This window comes from Macrobrachium nipponense, chromosome 44, assembly GCF_015104395.2.
Source record: "Macrobrachium nipponense isolate FS-2020 chromosome 44, ASM1510439v2, whole genome shotgun sequence".
NCBI classification, from domain to species: domain Eukaryota; kingdom Metazoa; phylum Arthropoda; class Malacostraca; order Decapoda; family Palaemonidae; genus Macrobrachium; species Macrobrachium nipponense.
In genome coordinates, this window is record NC_087221.1 from 34,829,497 (window position 1) to 34,849,355 (window position 19,859).

The 19,859-nt window shown below is 35.4% G+C and overlaps 1 pseudogene; it reads right to left on the reverse strand.

Moving 5' to 3' along the window:
• Positions 1 to 19,859, reverse strand: part of LOC135204172 (neo-calmodulin-like) — a 195,310-nt pseudogene that overhangs the window by 3,166 nt on the left and 172,285 nt on the right.

A 19,859-nucleotide genomic window follows, 5' to 3' on the forward strand; every position in this document is an offset into this window, starting at 1 on the left:
GGAACCAGTGGTTATTTAGTAACGGGACCAACGGCTTTACGTGACTTCCGAACCACGTCGAGAGTGAACTTCTATCACCAGAAACACACATCTCTCGCTCCTCAATGGAATGGCCGAGAATCGAACCCGCGACCACTAAGGTGGGACGCTAATACCATACCAACCACGCCGCTGAGGCGGTTTCTGTTTCTTTGTATATAAAGCTCTGTCATCTCCCATCATATTCAGTGTAAACTTGAAAATGTAGAATAAACTACGAAAGTACTCGTTCTAAGTCCCCAGTTTTTCACTCACCTTTCTACCGTGGATTTAAGGATATTCCCAAGCGCATGTTCCTTCGTGCTACATTGGATACTATGTATATAAATTCATAAATATATAGAAAGCAAAACATCATTCAATATTCAATGAAACTCAAATACCTCAACGAAGCAGCGCCGGTAGTACAAACAGTAACTCAAGTCCTTTGAAATTTTTTTCATAAATCTTTTTAAACAGGTGTGGCGATGAAAAAAAAAATTATAAGTTTACAAAAAAAAATTAATCAAGTCCTTCGCGGAATTAGAGAGAAAAATTATTCTCTTCAAATCAAAATTCATCACTCGACACCTTTTCTCGACGACGAATTGTTTTCGTCTTTCTTATAAGAAAGCTCACTTCTAAACCTCGCCTCGAAAGCTCGAATAGAAAGCTCATTTCTGAACCTCGCTGCGGAAGCTCATTCGAAAGCTCGAATAGAAAGCTCATTTCTAAACCTCGCTCTGGAAGCTCACTTCGAAATCTTTATTCGGAAGCTCATTCGAAAGCTCGAAAAAGAAAGCTCACTTCGAAAGCTTATTTCGAAAGCTCGAATAGAAGGGCACTTCGAAAAGCTCACTTCGAAAAGCATGATTCGCTAGCTTGCTTCGAAATCTCATTTCGAAACCCCGAATAGAAAGCTTACTTCGAAATCTCATTTCGAAACCCCGGATAGAAAGCTTACTTCGAAATCTCACTTCAAAAGCTCACTAACGAAAACTCGAGTGTCTCTACCTTGAAGGCGTCTCTCAGCTCCTTCTCTTCGTCCTCACCGGGCCGCTCTCCCGCGCCGCCCATGTTGAAGACGATCTCCACGAACTCGTTGAAGCTGAAGGTGCCATCTCCTGCCGAAGGGGAGGAGTGTGAATTAGATTAACAGATTAATTAGATAACCCTTTCGAAGTGGTTTTGTAATTGTCTTTGAAATCAGCCTTCTCTCTCTCTCTCTCTCTCTCTCTCTCTCTCTCTCTCTCTCTCTCTCTCTCTCCCTTATATACATAAAAACATGCACACACACATATATGTAAATATATAGTTACAGGGAATACGTGAAGTTAGGTATTTCACGAAATCCTTAGGGAATGTGCGAAATGACCATTTCGCTTAGGAACATTTGAACCCCGAGGACTAGTACTAAAGACGGTGCAGCAGCCACTCATCTACACTGTTTCGCCGTGTTTAGTACTAGCCCCTGGGGAGTCAAATGTATTTCGCCGTGTTTAGTACTAGCCCCTGGGGAGTCAAATGTATTTCGCCGTGTTTAGTACTAGCCCCTGGGGAGTCAAATGTTTTTCGCCGTGTTTAGTACTAGCCCGTGGGGGATCAAATGTATTTCGCCGTGTATAGTACTAGCCCGTGGGAGATCAAAATTCAATTTCCTTAAATGCATTTGATCCCCCAGGGGGTTGTACTAAATACGGTGAAACACATTTGACCCCCAAGGGAAACTTAAGTACCAAACACGGCGAAACAGTGTAGATCAATCACTGTTTCACCTTGTTTAGTACTAGCCGTCTGGGATCAAATGTTCCTAAGCGAATTGGTTATTTCACATATACCCTAGGGGTTTCATGAAAGCCCTGGAATTTCATACATTCACCCTGTAATATATCATATAATATATATATATATATATATATATATATATATATATAATATATATATATATATGTGTGTAGTGTGTGTGTGTGTGTGTGTGTGTGTGTGTCTGTGTCGGTCTAATCTGCTTCTGCAACAGAAAGCCGAGGAAATTATATTGTTGAGGAAAGTCGCCTATACGAGAAATCACCATTTCTCGAAAATGCCCCTGCAAACGTTGTCCGGTGAACAAATGCTACCTTCACTAATTTACAAAAGCAACCCTCTCCCTTGGGGATCAGTTAATTACATAAATTTCTCGTCAGTCATTTAGGGAACCCCGTTATTTTAATCCCTCAGAGATTTCCCCTCTACAGGTAGAAAGACGTCCTTTTTATTTTTGCCAGAATTCAAGAGGACCTTCAGAACTAGCAATATTCAGTCACATTTCATCTGTTCTTGCTCTCGTGTGGTTTCTTCTTTAATTGATTTATTCTGCCCATTCTCTATTCAATCTCTCTCTCTCTCTCTCTCTCTCTCTCTCACACACACACACACACACACACACACACACACACATATATATATATATATATATATATATATATATATATATATATATATATATGTGTGTGTGTGTGTGTGTGTGTGTGTGTGTGTGTGTATACATATAGAGGTATATATAGACATGTGTCTATACATATTAACATACATCTATACTTACGCCTACTATGCAGATTTGAAGCCCAAAACATTTAAACAAGTGCAAAGAAAAATATGTGTAGTCACAGTACTTTACAAGAATAATGGATAAAGATACGTACGGATAAACAATCCAAACGAATGACACTCACTAATTCATACTTAGGAGGCTTCGCTTTGATACGAAAGCTATTTCTCAATTGCCTTAATAAATTTAACTATTATTGATTTATAACTTTTAAAAAATATAAAAATGTTAACTTACCTGTTGTATCACTAGGAATTTCTCTATTGACTTTTCCTACCAAGAATAATTCAGTATTTCGTGGGCGCCTGATCTGATCCAGATACTGTCTAAACCAAGACCTATAGGTCTAAGCCTTCTCCCGTGACGTCACGTGACTTACCTCTCTTCTTCCTTCTGCGCGGAGTGGAAGGCGTGGACGCATGGCGGGGACCATCTGCAAACCCTTGTAACGTCTCACATCTCGTGGGTAATGAGTCTTGTCTGGAGGGGAGAGTACTCATTTTCCCTGCGTTGTTGACTTGTATTTTTCTGAGTAGTTTATTTCTCGAGTCTCACACTCTCTAGCCTTCGTTCTTGCAGACTCGCACTCAGTTACAAAGGCAGGATACTCAAGACCTGCTTATCTTTATCACGGATTGTTTTTAAGTGCATTTATCAACCATGCTTATCTTGCCAGTGTAACTTAATTTGGTTAAAGTTTCCAGTTCAATTTGTATTCAAATGATTTTAGTCCTTGACTTGCAAAGTTATTTTTCTAAGCGACAATGAATTATTAGAAAGTGTTCTCTATTTTCCTTTGCCAGTTCATCATTATAAATACTTTGAAATTATTATTCATTCACCTCATTTATATCCAAGAACAGTCAGACTATATTTCTTTTTTTATATAGGAATATTCCTAACATACACAGATTCTCCTTTTTCAGTAAATCTTTTTCTTTATTATGCTGAAAGAAAGAATTAAAACCCTGTCAGCGCAATGACACAAAAGTAATAGAATAACATTATCATAAATGAATGATACGTCATTTGCAATATTGATTAATAATGCAATCGCCTGCATTATTATCAACAGCGAATTTAAGTCTTACATAGGAAGCATTTTATATGAATAATGTTTCATTGGCCGTGAAAATAATGATAAAAAGATATAATGTATAGTTGTTATTACAATTCTCAACGCAATTTAAAATTTTGCGAGACCTGCTGGTTGATATCGTTCGATCGTCAGCGGCAAATGAAAAATAAACAATGTATAATTATTCAGTTGCGTTTCTCTAGCATAACAGGAATACTGCTCAATAGGACTCTCTACACCGCTGGCTGACCGGCAGTTCCTGTGTATATATATGACTAATATTACCTCTCCTGAGGTAACGAAACTTGTGCACGTTCGCATACAACTTGATAGGTGTTAAAGGCGCTGTAAGGAAGGTGGTGTAAATTATCAACCTTTTATGTTTGAAATTACGTAGTACAACCTGCATCCTATTTATGTGGCCAGAGTTGTGTGTGGCGGGCATACTAGTGAGTAAGTTTACTATTGGTCTAATCAAACCGGCCGATAGCGCGCGGATGGTACTCGCGTCTCTTTTTGAAAATGGCCTAAGTAACGGCGCCGATTGATAACTCTCAAAGGGAGGGAAATATAAAGAGAGAGGAACAATAAACAACACGAAAACTAAGCAAAAAGCCGGGACATTATGAAAGGAAAGCTTGAAAAACCAATGGAAAAACAGACCATACAGGAACAGTCTACTATTGGTCTAAACAAAGTCGCCCGTAGCGCCAGGCGAATGGCTCTAACGTCTCGTTTTGGAAAAGTTCTCACTGCCTACGCCGATTGATGACTCCCAGTGAGAGAGAGATGTATAGAGAGAGGAACAATAAAAAACACGAAAACTAAACAAAACAACTGTGACGTTATGAAAGGAGAGCTTGAAAAACTAATGGAAAAAAGCAAGAGACGGAGAGACTCTTAGTTTTCAAAGAGCGTCAGCCGGTCTGCTCTCACGGTTCCAGGCGCGTATATTCACGTAGTAGAAGAAAAGAAATCTTCATATCTCTCATTTCATTGCCTGCGTGCATATTCGTTTATGTGTTTGTGTGTGTGTGTTTTTTTTTTAATTTATCTATTTATTTATTTTTTTTTTTTTTTGCAGTCGGAAAACATTCAACTGGTCTAATACTTTTTATATACATTTTTTTTTTATAATATATATTGTAGTACAATAAGAGTCAATGGGAAATTACTAATTTATTTCTAAAAGTAGGTCTAGAAAATATTCTGCTTATTACAAAATCTGTCGGGTAAATATTAATTTTCATCAGTCAAAGAATATGGAAAAAAACATTTTACTAAACAAGTAGAAAATGCGCCGAAGTATCTTCGGTGTAATCGAGTTTTCTGTACAACGAATAATGATGTATAAAACCATCAACTATGACCGTCAGCTCTCCAGTTGCTCACCAGATGCGGTAGAGTGAGGGTGCGTTACGTGGCACTGGAGAGCGCTGCCAAATGCATGATCCATGGCTAACTTTAACATTAAATAAATTTTGTAGGGTAGGTGATCAAAATACTAATTTACAGCCCCCTAGCCTCAGTATTTATTTTATTTGTTTTATTTTAGAGCTGAGGGCGTACAGAATAAATTGCGGACGGACGGACGGGCAGAAAATCCGGCACAATAGTTCTTTTTTATAGAGAACTAAAAAGAGCGTTGGTAAAATAGATCTTTCATTCACAAAGCAAGTAAGTCTGGGAAACACTTTTGTGCTTTAAAAAGCAGGTTGGAGAAATATTCCTATAAAAAAAAAAAAAAAACTTTTAAATCAGGGAAAAGCTGAAGATTGCCAATTCTCGATACCTAATGATAAAATAGGTTCAGATTCTTTTATCATTAATTTCAAGACAAAGTAGACGACAGAAGTTAAAGTTGAACTGACTTATGTATGACAAATTGCAAAGAAAAACTATATAAAAAATATGAATACAGAGGAAGCAACACAATCAACAAGAATATCGCCTGCCCAAAGACTTAAAAATGCACTACTATTTTAGGGTCAAGTTCTCTCTTACGCCTCTCCCTATACTCCCCCCCCCCCCCCCCCTACATCTTCCCACCCCCACCCTCACCCCGCATTGTCGCCCGTAAGAACCAGTCCATGCGTGCGATTCTGGACTTGAAAGAGAAATATGGAGATGCCTAACTTTCAAATTATCCTTCCCAGGCACGAAAAAGCCTCGTTAGTGGGACACGCGGAACAGGAAACAGAAAATGTTTATGTAAAGGATTGCCTCCGAGTTCCAAGTTGCCTTGGGATTACAGTGCATTATTCTCACTCTGGAGGAGGAGGAGGAGGAGGAGAGAGAGAGAGAGAGAGAGAGAGAGAGAGAGAAGGGGGGTAGGGACAGGTGGGAGAGGGGGAGGGGGTGTTACGGTCTGGACATAATTCTTAACTAAGTAGCTATTTGAAAGGATTAGACAGGAAAGGTTTGGAAATGCAGGAAGAGAGAGAGAGAGAGAGAGAGAGAGAGAGAGAGAGAGAGAGAAACACTGCCTTATTGACATAATTTTTAAGTGTAATTAGCTTTTAAGGGTATTTCACAGCAAAGGTTGGAGATGCACACACACACACACACAGAAGAGAAAGAGACTGGCTGTGGTCTAGACATACTTTTTAATTAAGTAGTTATTTGAAGGGATTAGCAAGGGAAGGTGTGGAAATGCAGAGAGAGAGAGGAAAGGGGGGGGGGGGGGGGAGGGTTGGAAATGGGGAAGTGGAGTTTGCTTTTGTACGTACTAATAAAGTAGTTTAAAGGACTGAGTCGGTATGGCTGTAAAGAGGAGAGAGAGAGAGAAGAGAGAGAGAGAGAGAGAGAGAGAGAATTACTGCAGGGCAATAAGATGTTTAGCTAGTTTTGGTGAGAAACACCAAAATCATATGAATGAAGTTTTAGTCTGACAGTCAGCGTAAAAACTAAAAACTAGGAGGAACTGAAACGCTCTCAGTGGGAAGCAACTCATCTTATGAGTCTCCTATATCGTAACTCCTGTTTTCTGGGGAAGTATTCACTCAGAAACTGTCGTCAAAAACAATGCCTTCCTTCCCGAAAGAAACAAATGGAATAAGAAATATAATAGAAGAAGGGAGAGGGGGAAGAATGTCGTGTGATTTTTTTTATTCGCTTCTCTCTCTCTCTCTCTCTCTCTCTCTCTCTCTCTTGTATTCCCAAGAGACTGGTAATAGTGATCAAATAAAAGGGTTCCAAACTTATAGATCAGATAGAAAAAATAGGAATCAAGGGGGAACCGCGTTATATGATGGGAGCGATATATGATGAGAAATATAGTAACTCAGAATATGAACTAATAGCGGTAGAATTTGAATCTGAAAAATTAATGAACATAGTAACATATAGGCCCCCTAATACTAAAGAGTTTGACACAATAATAGAAAAATTTTATGATATATGTAGAAATCACAAGGACTGGACTATTCTCCTATCCGGAGACTTTAACTTTCCTTTCGTAGATTGGAAAGAACGAATAGGAGATTGTGGTTGTATTTATACATATAAAAAAGAGAGTAATAGTACTGCAGAAGATAAGAGGCAATTCGAAAAGCTATTAGATATGCTACTAGAAAACAACATTCAACAAATAAATCACCTGCCAACAAGAAAGGAAAATACTTTAGACCTAGTATTTGTGAATGAGGTGAATTATGTTAAAGAAATAATAGTTTATAATGCGAGTATGTCAGACCATAATGTCATAGAATTAACGGTCCATTCCAAAGCAAGTGAAAACAGAGATAAGCAAGAGATGAAAAAGTGGGAAGGATGGAAAATACAACTTCTACAGTAAAAATATAAAATGGTCAGAAATAAATGAAGAATTAAACAAAGATTTGGGATAACATTTTCGTAAGTGAAGTTATACAGGTAAATACGGAGATATTATATAAAAGAATTAGAGAAAATGGTGGATAAATATATACCGAAGAAGAAAAGTAAACATCAGTCATGCATACCAAGAGACAGGAGGATCTTGTTCCAGAAAATCAGAATGTGGAAAAAAGGTCTTGCAAAAGAAAAGAATGCTTGGAAAGTGATGGAACTAAAATGTAAGATAGAAAATGCAGATCAAAAGATTATACAATCAAAAGAAAATGAAAAACGGGACTTGGAAGAAAAAACCCTAGTAAATATCAAGCAAAGCCCCAAACTATTGTACTCGTATGTGAAAAAGATGAATAAAAGAAGAATAGAAATAGTCCCTCTAAGAATTGAAGGGAGATTAACGAATGAAAAAAAGGAAATATGCAACATATTGGCAGAAAGATATAAAAGAGAACTTACCCCTAGAATTGATAATGAAGATAATGATAAAGAAATAAGGGATGGAAATAGCGAATATTTATCAGACATAGAAATTAATGAAGCCGATATAGTGCAGGCTATTAATGAAATTAAAAATGGAGCAGCAGTTGGGCCTGATGGTGTCCCTGCTATTTTGTTAAAGAAAATAGTTCATTCTATCCCAAAGCCCCTTGTAATATTATTAAGGCAAAGTGTAGATACAGGCAAGATTTATGATGAGCACAAATTAGCATAAATTACCCCTACTTTCAAAAGTGGATCAAGACTAGAGGCAAGTAATTATAGGCCTGTGAGTCTAACATCACATATTATGAAAGTGTATGAAAGGGTAATGAAGAAAAAATTATGAAATATTTAATAAAAAAAAAATTTGTTTAATATAGGACAACATGGTTTTATACCCGGAAAAAGTACACAAACCCAACTGTTAGTCCACCGTGAGAACATATACAAAAATTTGAAAAACAGAAAAAAAACAGATGTGGTTTATCTAGACTTTGCAAAAGCTTTTGACAAGGTAGATCATAATATCGTACGAAGAAAATTAAGAAACATAACATAGTGGACAAAGTAGGAAGAATGGTTAAAAGAATTTTTACACAACAGAAAACAGATAGTTATTGCAAACGATGAGAAATCGGATGAAGCTAAGGTAATATCCGTTGTACAACAAAGTACAGTGCTAGCTGCATTACTGTTTGTTATTATGATTGCAGACATAGTCAGTAATGTTAAGGAATCGGTAGTAGGTAGTTTCGCCGATGACACAAGAATAAGTAGAGAAATTACTTGTGATGAAGATAGGAACTCGCTACAAAGAGACCTTAACAAAGTATATGATTGGGCAGAGGTAAATAGGATGGTATTTAACTCTGATAAATTTAAATCAATAAATTATGGAGATAGAGAAGGAAAGCTATATGCATATAGGGGACCAAATAATGAGACAATCACAAATAAGGAAGCAGTTAAAGACCTTGGTGTGATGTTGAATAGGAACATGTTATGCCATGATCAAATAGCAATTCTATTGGCAAAATGTAAAGCACCAAATGGGAATGTTGTTACTGCACGTTCAAAACAAGAAAAGCATAGAAGAGACATGATTATGCTTTATAAAACGTATGTTCGTAGTCCCACTTGAATATTGCAATATATGTACCACACGTCAGGATATTGCACAAATAGGAGTGTACCAAAGGCCTTTACAGCTAGAATAGAAGTTAAGGATCTTGACTACTGGGAAAGACTACAATTTTTAAAATTATATAGTCTAGAAAGGAGAAGATAACGCTACATGATAATTCAGGCATGGAAACAGATAGAAGGAATTACCGAAAGCATCATGGAGCTAAAAATATCAGAAAGAGCAAGCAGAGGCAGATTAATAGTGCCCAAAACTATACCAGGAAAAATAAGGGAAAGCACACAGGACATTAACCCACTACGCACCAGCATCAACAATGCGTTGCCAGCTCATCTGAGGAATATATCAGGAGTGAGCGTAGATGTGTTTAAGAAAAAGCTCGACAAATATCTAAGCTGCATCCCAGATCATCCAAGATTGGAAGATGCAAAATATACCAGAAGATGCACTAGCACCTCTCTGGTAGACATTTTAGGTGCCTCACACTGAGGGACCTAGGGCAACCCGAATAAGATGTAATGTCTGTAAGGTAAGGTCTCTCTCTCTCTCTCTCTCTCTCTCTCTCGTAGATATAAAGATTTATAATATAAATGAATATATCATATAAATTATTAGTATTATAGTATCTATAATATATATTATCTTTATATATATATATATAATATCTATAATAGTCTATTATCTATATATATATATATAGTATATATATATATATAATATATATATATATATATATATATATATCTATCTATATGTAATATTATATAATCTGATATTTATTATATATAAATATATAGTCTAATATATAAATGTATATATATTATATATATATATATATAATAATATATATATAATATATAATATTATATATACGTATATAATAGATATATATATATTTCTAATATATATTATAGTATATATATGATATAAGTATATATATATATATCTAATATATTATTAATATTATATATACGATATAATCTTATTCTATCTATCTATAATATATATATATATATTATATATATATATATAGATGATAGATATCTATTATATATATATATATATATATATATATATATATATATATATATATATATATATTATATATCCAACGAAAATACACATAATAACGTCTGCGATATGTTGATTGATTTACATCAGTTCCTGGCACCAATCAAACAAAGGCAATCGAGACATTTAATGAGTTATTATAGAGGTACCTTCACCAACAAAACATACACAGGGCTAAACAAACAGAACAAACGCCCTTTAACTGCGCCGACGCCCAGAGTAAAACGGAGAAGGGAAGGAAAAGTCATCTTCAGACGTCCAAATGGATCGTTGGTCCTAGAAGGATCCTCGACGGGAACGCCCTGAAGAGGCCCTTGTGAGTCATAAGCATCCTTCGCCCCGTGTTCAGAATCCGAATCGACTTCTCACTCACTCCTTTTGGAGACTCGCGGCCGGAAGAGAATAGAGATAACTGGATTGGCACCTGAGAGGCCTTGTGTCTTCTTCTTCTTCTTCTCCTCCTCCTCCTCCTCCTCCTCCTTCTTCTACTTCTCTTCGTCTTCTTCTTACCTCCTCCTCCTTCTTCTTCTTCTACTTCTCTTCTTATTCTACTTCTCTTCTTCTTCTTCTTCTTCTTCTTCTTCTTCTGCCTCTCGTTTTTATTTTCTGAGAAGCGGTGCGAAAGTTGTTTCTGGATTTCGTTATTTTTCTTTTTTTTTTTTTTTTTTTTAGTTTTTTCGAAAGTTTCTCCTCCGCTCATTCTAAGAGGTCCTTGCGTTTTTTGTTTTTACTTCTTCTTCTTCTGCTTCTTCTTTTTCTCCTTCTTCTCGTTTTTATTTTCTGAGAAGCGGTACGAAAGTTATTTCTGGATTTCGTAATTTTTTTCCTTTTTGTAAATTTTTTTTTCGAAAGTTCTCCACTCAATCTGAGAGGTCTTGCGTTTGTTTTACTTCTTCTCCTTCTTCTCCTTCTGCTTCTTCTTCTTCTCGTTTTTATTTTCTGAGAAGCGGTACGAAAGTTGTATCTGTTATTTCGTAATTTTTTTTTTTTTTCGAAAGTTCTCCACTCACTCTGAGAGGCCTTGCGTTTCTTCTTCTTCTTCTTCTTCTTCTTCTTCTTCTTCTTCTTCTTCTTCTTCTTCTTCTTCCCATTTTTATTTTCTGAGAAGCGGTGCGAAAGTTGTTTCTGGATTTCGTATTTTTTTTCTTTTTATTTTCTAGTTTTTTCGAAAGTTCTCCAACTCTCAACTCTGCTGATTCTTCCTTTTGCATTTGTTTTACTTCTTCTTCTTCTTCTTTTTGTTTTTATTTTCTGAGATGTGGACTAAACTTGTTTCTCGATTTCGTGTTTCTTTTTTTTTCGAAAGGAGATCACGCACTTCGGGTGGCTTTTTTTTCGTTTTTAATGACCAATTACTTTTATTTTTCGGGAGGTTGTTTCTTGATTTTGTATCGTTTATTTTTTTCAGAGCCTCACACTGAGGGACCTGGGGCAACACGAACAAGATGTAAGGTGTGTAAGGTAAGGTCACGACGCCAAGCGGCTTTTTCGTTTTCATGACCAGTAACAGTTTTCCGGGATTTTTTTTTTTTTTTTATGGATTTTGTATCTTTATTTTTCGGAAGCTGTCAATCACTCCAACTGATATTATTTTATTTTGATAACCCTTCTCGTCGGGTGGGGAAGCAACTGTCTTGTAGTTGAATGAAGCTGAACTTGAAAATATATAGTGCTTAAAAACATAATACACACATCATCCCTTAAATACGCAAGATGATTAGATATTCTTTGAAGCTTTCCAACCTCACCTCCTCTCACTCTCTCCTAACGAATACTATATTCTTTGGAAGCTTGAATTCCAAGTCGGTGGTCCCTGTGAGCTTGTTCCATAGGAATGGGGTTCATCTTCTTAATAATAATAATAATGATAATAATGATAATAACTGACTATTGGAATGTTGTGTTTATCAAGTAGGTAGCAGATAGTAAGATCGGATAACAGGGATGAAAGTCCTTGTAACTACTTAATGATATAAATCATATAATTTCCAATTTGGGCTCCCACACCGCAGCGATACATGACTTGGGAATAATAATAATAATAATAATAATAATAATAATAATAATAATTAATAATAATAATAATAATAATAATAATAATAATAATAATTTTGAACGAAAACCATCAAACAAGAGAAAGTAAAAAAAAAAAAAATGTCGCGCAGAAAAATTCATGAGACGGAACAAAATTTTGAATCAGCACTAAGCCAAAAAATAGATAGATAAATAAATAAATAAATAGAGAAATAAATAAAAGATAAGACAGTGAAACCTGGAGAAGACAAATGTATGAAAACTCACTAAACCTGGGATTAAAGATACGCCCAAAAAATATTTTTCCAGAACTACATAGATGTAGTACTAGAGGCGATGACCTTGTGAATTTTAAAGATTTTCTTTGCTACTTAAATATAATACCGTTATCCTGGCAACAAAGAGGGAACACTTATTACTGGATAATCGGGCGTAGCTTCCCCCTTTCTTGGGTAAATAATTATATGCAAATTGACGGCACATGGACAGATTCAGAGGTCGTAGAAGTCGTCGGAACTCTAAGAACTTTTTGATATTTGGCGACAGAAGTGGGTGGCCAATTTGCATAATAAGGTCACCAGGGAACAGACCTTAAAACTAGTAAAGTGGGAGGAGTGAAAAAAAAGAAAAGAAAATAATAACAATAAAAAGTATGTCGAGATGGGAGATAGAACTAAATAAAAAAAAATAATGATGAACAATTTTGTAGGTTAAGGTATCTGTAAAATATATATTTAAATATCATAGTAGATACTTTCATCAAAGACCTTAAGGAAGTGAAAGAGTATAAACAATAAGATAAAAAAATAAGTCGAGAAGAGAAATAAGATTAAACCTCCATAAAAAAATAATAATAATAAGTTTTAACAATTCTGTTCGTTAAAAGTACCTATAAGATCAAATATCCTGTGAAATAGTTTTATTGAATAACTTAGTACAAACATTAATTTTGAGTTAGTGAATGAACGAAAATGAAGCTTATAAAATGACAAGTACACGAGTTGTCGCATTTGCGATTCATGTAAATGTGATCAAAGGACGGCTATAATTCCTTGCAAAGAAAGATATTGCCGACGGAGTTACTGTGTTTATACTGTTTCACCAAACTGTGACTTGGGTTCACCACAACATGAAAAACTAAATTTCTGGCAGTTAAGATAATTAAGTCCTGCAATGCAAGAGGTGTGACAGCGATGCTAAATGCTAGCTCCTGATTTAATTGCAAGATAGTTTAGCGCTATTTTCAGACGTGATATTACTGCATATTTTTATATCACTTGTGATTTTTTAATATATGCACATGTCCATTTCAACACCAAGTGAATTTAGTAAGACTGTAGCTCACAGTTATCACTCGCTGTTGCTACTGAAAACCTATAAGAAAAATTATCATTAAATCCTTTTATAAATAGGTCTAATTACACCCGTAGCAAGAAATAAAGGAACGCAAGATACCATACGCTGGAAATGATCCATTTCCTCAAGATTTATTTTATACTTTTAGATATTAATATCGCTATATAAAAGTCAGATATGTATTTAGATCACCTTTGTAGGTTGTTTGCCGCTAGTCAACCAAAGCGTTTGCGAATTCGTATGCAAGAACGGTCGTGAGCGCGCTTAAGTGATTTTGGGGGATTAGATCCACTTAGTGCGCTTAATGGACACTGTCTAAAACCATCATCAGTGAATGGACAAAGAAAGAAGGAGAATGTAAACGGTTTTTATTATATTACTTACTGAACAGTGGCGTGGTTATACCGTATTAATTAGCTTCACGTTTGTATACGTTTGTAAAACAAAATGAGATTAGTTTCTACTTTTCATTTTGGAAAAATAAAGAATGTTACTTGTAATTCATATGAGGATCATATACGTACATTTATGAAATATTAGATACTTTAATCATTTTCATTTCAGAAAAATAAAGACCAACGTTTATTTGTAACGCATATGAAAATCATATTTAAAGACACCTACCTTACTTAGTAGAAACATTATTATAAAGATTATATCAGATGTCTTTGTAGAATACCGAGTCCTACTTTGTGATGTGATGGCTCTCAGTAAATTATGCTTCACGGCATATCCAGAGAGGCTTATAATATAAAAGTCCTTGCCCTTTAAACATTCATAAACACTGTAAATTTATTGAAAACATTTTTATAAAGAGTATATCAGATGTCTTTGTAGAATACCGAGCCCTACTTTGTGGTTCGTGATGGCTCTCAGTAAATTATGCTTCACGGCATATCCAGATAGGCCTATAATATAAAAGTCCTTGGCTTTTAAACATTCATAAACACTGTGTATTTATTGAAGTCTATTTTTGAAACATTTTCGTAATTGTCACTGTAGATACAGAAGGGATTATCAGAAGAATGAAATATTTGTGTAATTTGAATAAACAATTATTATAAAATGGTAACGCAACCAGTAACACCAGAATAATTTCAATAATAGACAATCATTTCATCCAACTCTAACGGCCTTGCGACCCTGAAATTGGGCAGACGACGCAGATAAATGAATAAATGAATAAGTGAAAACTCGCAATTATGCAATTACCAAGTGCCGCTCGACAATAGGCAGTTGTCTGGAATCTTTTTAGCTGGTTAACTCTGATATTTCCTTGTACATTTCAAATGAGCTCACTGATTTCCATCTTGTGTATGGAGTGACGCTACCTAAACCCTGGTCAGTGCACCACACACGGCGCACTGTAGGCGTTACTTAAAGTCCTTTGCAGCGTACCTTCGGGCCCACAGTTGCAATCCTTTTCATCCTTTTTACTTAACTTCCGTTCATATTCTCCTTCTTCCATCTTACTTTACACCTTCTCCTGTTACGCCTTTCAATAAAATTTTTACTCTCAATTTTCCTTTCAGCGCTGAATGACCTCATAGGTCCCAGCGCTTGGCCTCAGACGTGAATTTTACATTTCAGTTTAAATTCAATTTCGGCTGAAAAATTACATCATATAATATTTGGCAGAATAATTCATCACACTAAAAGAGCATTGAATCATTCTAATAAATTTCTCCATGAATTAAAATGAAAATTCGAAACTCCGAAAGCTCCATGACGAGACTATATTATGCTATTTCCTAGTATTGAGCTACGATACTGGCGAGAAAACACTAAAAGGAAAATATAAGATACTAGCATACATTATGTATACAGAAATTATGTATGAAAATTCAGAAAGTAACCAAATCTACGGGGGTAACCGTCCTCGTTTCACGGAGAGAACCAGCTCCGTTTCAGGGAATCCCTTCTCACCCCACCCTCTTCGGAGGGGGCGGGGGAGATAGGGTGAAACCCCATTATAAATCCCCTTAGGGGTCCCCACTATAACCCTGCCATGTTTCATGCCCATCAGACCAGCCGTTTGCCCGTGATTGAATGACAGACGGACGGACAGACATTACGTCAATGATAGTAAGATGTGAAAAGCAACTTATTTAGAAAACGCACAAGTGTCCGGCTGGGTGGGAATCATCCCTGTGGAGTTGTACATAAAGCCAAACAAAGTAAGAAAGCAACGAAGTAAGTCACTTTAACGAGATTTCTTTGGTTATTCATTTGGGGAATTGAAATAATTATTCTCTCCGACTTTTGACCTCGAGAATAAGATTTCCGGACCAATTTCTAATGTCAAATTTAATTCATATTTAAACTAGTATCGCCGACATTTTCTTTAGTAACTAACATTTTATTGATGGTAACTTAAACTTTAAAGATTTTCTTCAGTCAGTACTGTAAAGCACATACAGGTTTACGTCTCGTAATTTTATTGATCTGAAGTCAAGTAACATTGTAGCTACCAAAAATATAAAATGATTTAAATATCATAATCTTCATGATTAGTATTTATAAAATAACACCAGAAAGTAGGCTAAAGCCTACTACTGCTTCCCGCGTCGCTCTCGGAAGCCGAAAATACGTTTATTGTCCTGATTTATGGGCCTATTTTGGGAAGAGGAAAGGAGGACGATATTTTCCGGGTGATTTGCACTTTGGAATGGCCTCCAAGTAGGTTTTCGTCGTCGTGTTTATTCCAGTGTTTTCTATATGTTTATATATATGTATATATATATATATATATATATATATATATATATATATATATATACACACACATACATATGTATATTTATATGTATATATAATTATATAACATTACGAAGGTATTTCCTTTTGCTAATTCCATATGGTGCACTTTAGTATAATGCTGAAACAGAATTTACTGTGTCCAGCTGTAATATAAACAGATCGTAAGTGTAGTATTAGTACGACTAAAGTCAATGCCGAGATTTTAATTTCCCTTATCAAAAGATACATTTATAAAAGAAAATGTCTACGTTTTCCCTGTATCTACTTTATACATTTATCGCTATTCTATTATTCGTTACGAGCGCCAACGTCTGATAACCAGTAACCTTCATGTTTGACGCCAGTTTTACTAACCATGAATCAATCAATCAACATCAGATCTGGTTGTTCATTATACTAAGTTGCTTTTTTCATGGTCCCTCTCGGCGGGTTCCTCCTCCCCCGAACCTCACCCCAGTTATGCGCCATCGGTTAGGCTGAGAGCATTTTGTTTACATTGTTAAAGCTGTCATTTCTTTCTAGATCTATTGGAGATCAACTCCTTTATTTTCCATTTCTTCAAAATTAGTAGAATGTCTGGAAAATAGAAAATGAAGGGGTTCATCTCCATAGATCCAGAAAGAAATGACAACTTTAATGATGTAAAGAAGTGCTTTCAAAATACTTTATACGTCACCGATGGCGCCTAACTAGGGTGGCCGGAGGGCGGGGGGGGGGGGGGGGGGGGGGACCCAACCGAGAGAGGGCCCATAAAAAAAGGAAATTAGTTTCATGACAAACCAGATCTGACGGTAATTGTCCTAAGCAGAAAAATTTTATAGCACTTGTAATATTTTCTTGTAGGGAGGACCACTATCAGCGAAACACGCCGCCATATTCATCAAAACTCAAAGGTGGTCTGGAGTCAAAGAAGAGGCAAAGAAACTAAGAAAACGATAAAACAAATTTTAGATAGATTGTGAGGCAGATTGTGACAATCTCTGTCTGTCCTCGCTCCTTCAGGCACTAAGAGTTCGTCCAATTAAAATCACAAACGGTGACTTTTTATTTTTGCTTTTCTAGGATATTCTATTTTATTTTATTTTTTTATTTTTTTTATTTTTTATTTTTGGGACTAATGAACCGCACCCGTGGACAGGCGTGGGTCTCTTCAGAGGACGGACGAGAACCTGCCCAATTAGCAGCTAGAGGGCGGTAGTGTACCGTCACACTTCCATCGTTTTTTATTTATTTATTTATTTTTTTTGTTTCATTACAAAATAAGGATAACTGGAAGTGAAAGTGAACGAAAAGAACTGAAAGAGTCTCGAGCAATTTAGTCACAACAGCCTTTACAATAGAGGACTTTATAAAATGATTATGTTATTTTTTTTATTTTTTTTTTTTGTGGACGCCTATTTTAGTGTCTACGTATATCTTTGTGCTAAAGCAATGCTTTATTTGAATGATCTATCTATCTATCTATCATCTATCTATATCTATCTATCTATCTATCTATCTATATATATATATATATATATATATATATACATATATATATATATATATATATATATATATACATATATATATATATATATATATATATATATATATATATATATATATCAAGTATCATATATATATATGTATGTATATGTATGGATATATATATGTGTGTTTATATCTATATATATATATATATATATGTATATAAATATGCTGTTTATGTGAATAATAGCAATAAACCTAATAAATTCATAACAAAAATATCATCATTATCGACGAATATCAGAAAATAGTGTAAAGCGTACTACTGTTGCTTCCCCCCTTCTCTCTCGACAGCCAAAAATACGTTTATTGTCCTGATTTATGGCCTTATTTTGGAAAAGAAACGAATACGATATTTTCCGGGTGATTTGCTCTTGGGAATTCCCTTTAAGTAGGTCTGCCTGCAAAAACTGATCACCAACAGAGCTCTTAAACCAGCATTCAGGAAGTGGCAATATTGTTATAAATTTACTGCAGAAGCGAGATAGTTTCGACCGTTATTATGAAACTTTTAAAATATTGCGTGCAATATTTTAATACTCTTTTTTTTACCTATTCATTGATTTGTTTTTAACCAAATGAACACCGTGTTCTTTGGAAGCTTGAATTTCGAGTAAGTCAAATGAATAGGGTTTATCTTTAATAAATAACAAGGAAAAGAAATTATTCAGGTGATTATGAAACCTCCCACTCCAAGTTATAGAAAGGATTGAGTTTAATTAAGTATCCTGTTAAGCTTCACAGCAAGGTCAGGGTAAAAAGTACACTCTGTAGGTTCAGCCTACCCCAGATTAGACGATATCACCGCCAGAAGAGAGCGCAGGCGCAGTCGATTTTTTGGCAAACGGACCCCATTCGTTCTCCTCGGTGGGGCTGAATCTTAATGTAATGTGACGCAGTGTGAGGTGACGTTGGACCCATGCAAAGTTCATTAAGTTTCTTCCTATTTATTGTCTACTGAGCTTTGCAGCAAATCTTGGCAGGGAATTATTAAGCTGATTCTTTTCTTAAATTAGAGAAGGTAAATTTAGTATCAAATGAATTCGTACTTAATATTTTCAAGCGCCAAAAAAATGATTAGAATTGTCACGCTTGACAGTTCATAGATGATGATTTAAGATCCCTGCTTTGTTACTGAACGGTATTTTCAATCAAACTTTCAGCATCGAATTTATTACATTAATTACTGTCTATTCTTAGCACACACACACACACACACACACACTCCTAAGCAAATTTACATACACTTTCAGCATCGTATTTATTACATTAATTCCTGTCTATTCCTAACACAAACACACACACACACACACACTCGTACACAAACATACATACTCACATATACAAACACACACACACAGACACACACACACACACACACATATATATATATATATATATATATATATGTGTGTGTGTGTGTGTGTGTGTGTGTGTGTGATATGTGAGTATGTATGTTTGTGTACGAGTGTGTGTGTGTGTGTGTTTGTATACTCACATATACAAACACACACACACACACACACACACATATATATATATATATAATATATATATATATATATATGTATATATATTTAATGTGTATATATACTTGTTTATTTGTTTACCACTTCGTTTTTCATCCCTGCTATTTTTTCCGTCTCAGATATGAACAATCCCTTCTGTGTAAGCCAGCGACGAAAGTATAAGAATATAATGAAACAAATTCATTATATTTATACCAAAAACTAAAAACTGTCACTTGCCACACTTTACACCAACTTCGCGGGATGCGAAACATCGTGGGCGTAGACGTGGGTGTTTCTCATAGGCTCATTTCTTGTCAAGTAGCGCGTTCAAGCCTCCTCCTCCTCCTCCTAATCACCACCATTATCATTCATTATCGTTAACGTAATTACCTACGTATTTCCCCTCGCGGGCTTTGAATTGAAATGAGGGAAGTCTCCCCGAATTCCTATCTGGTC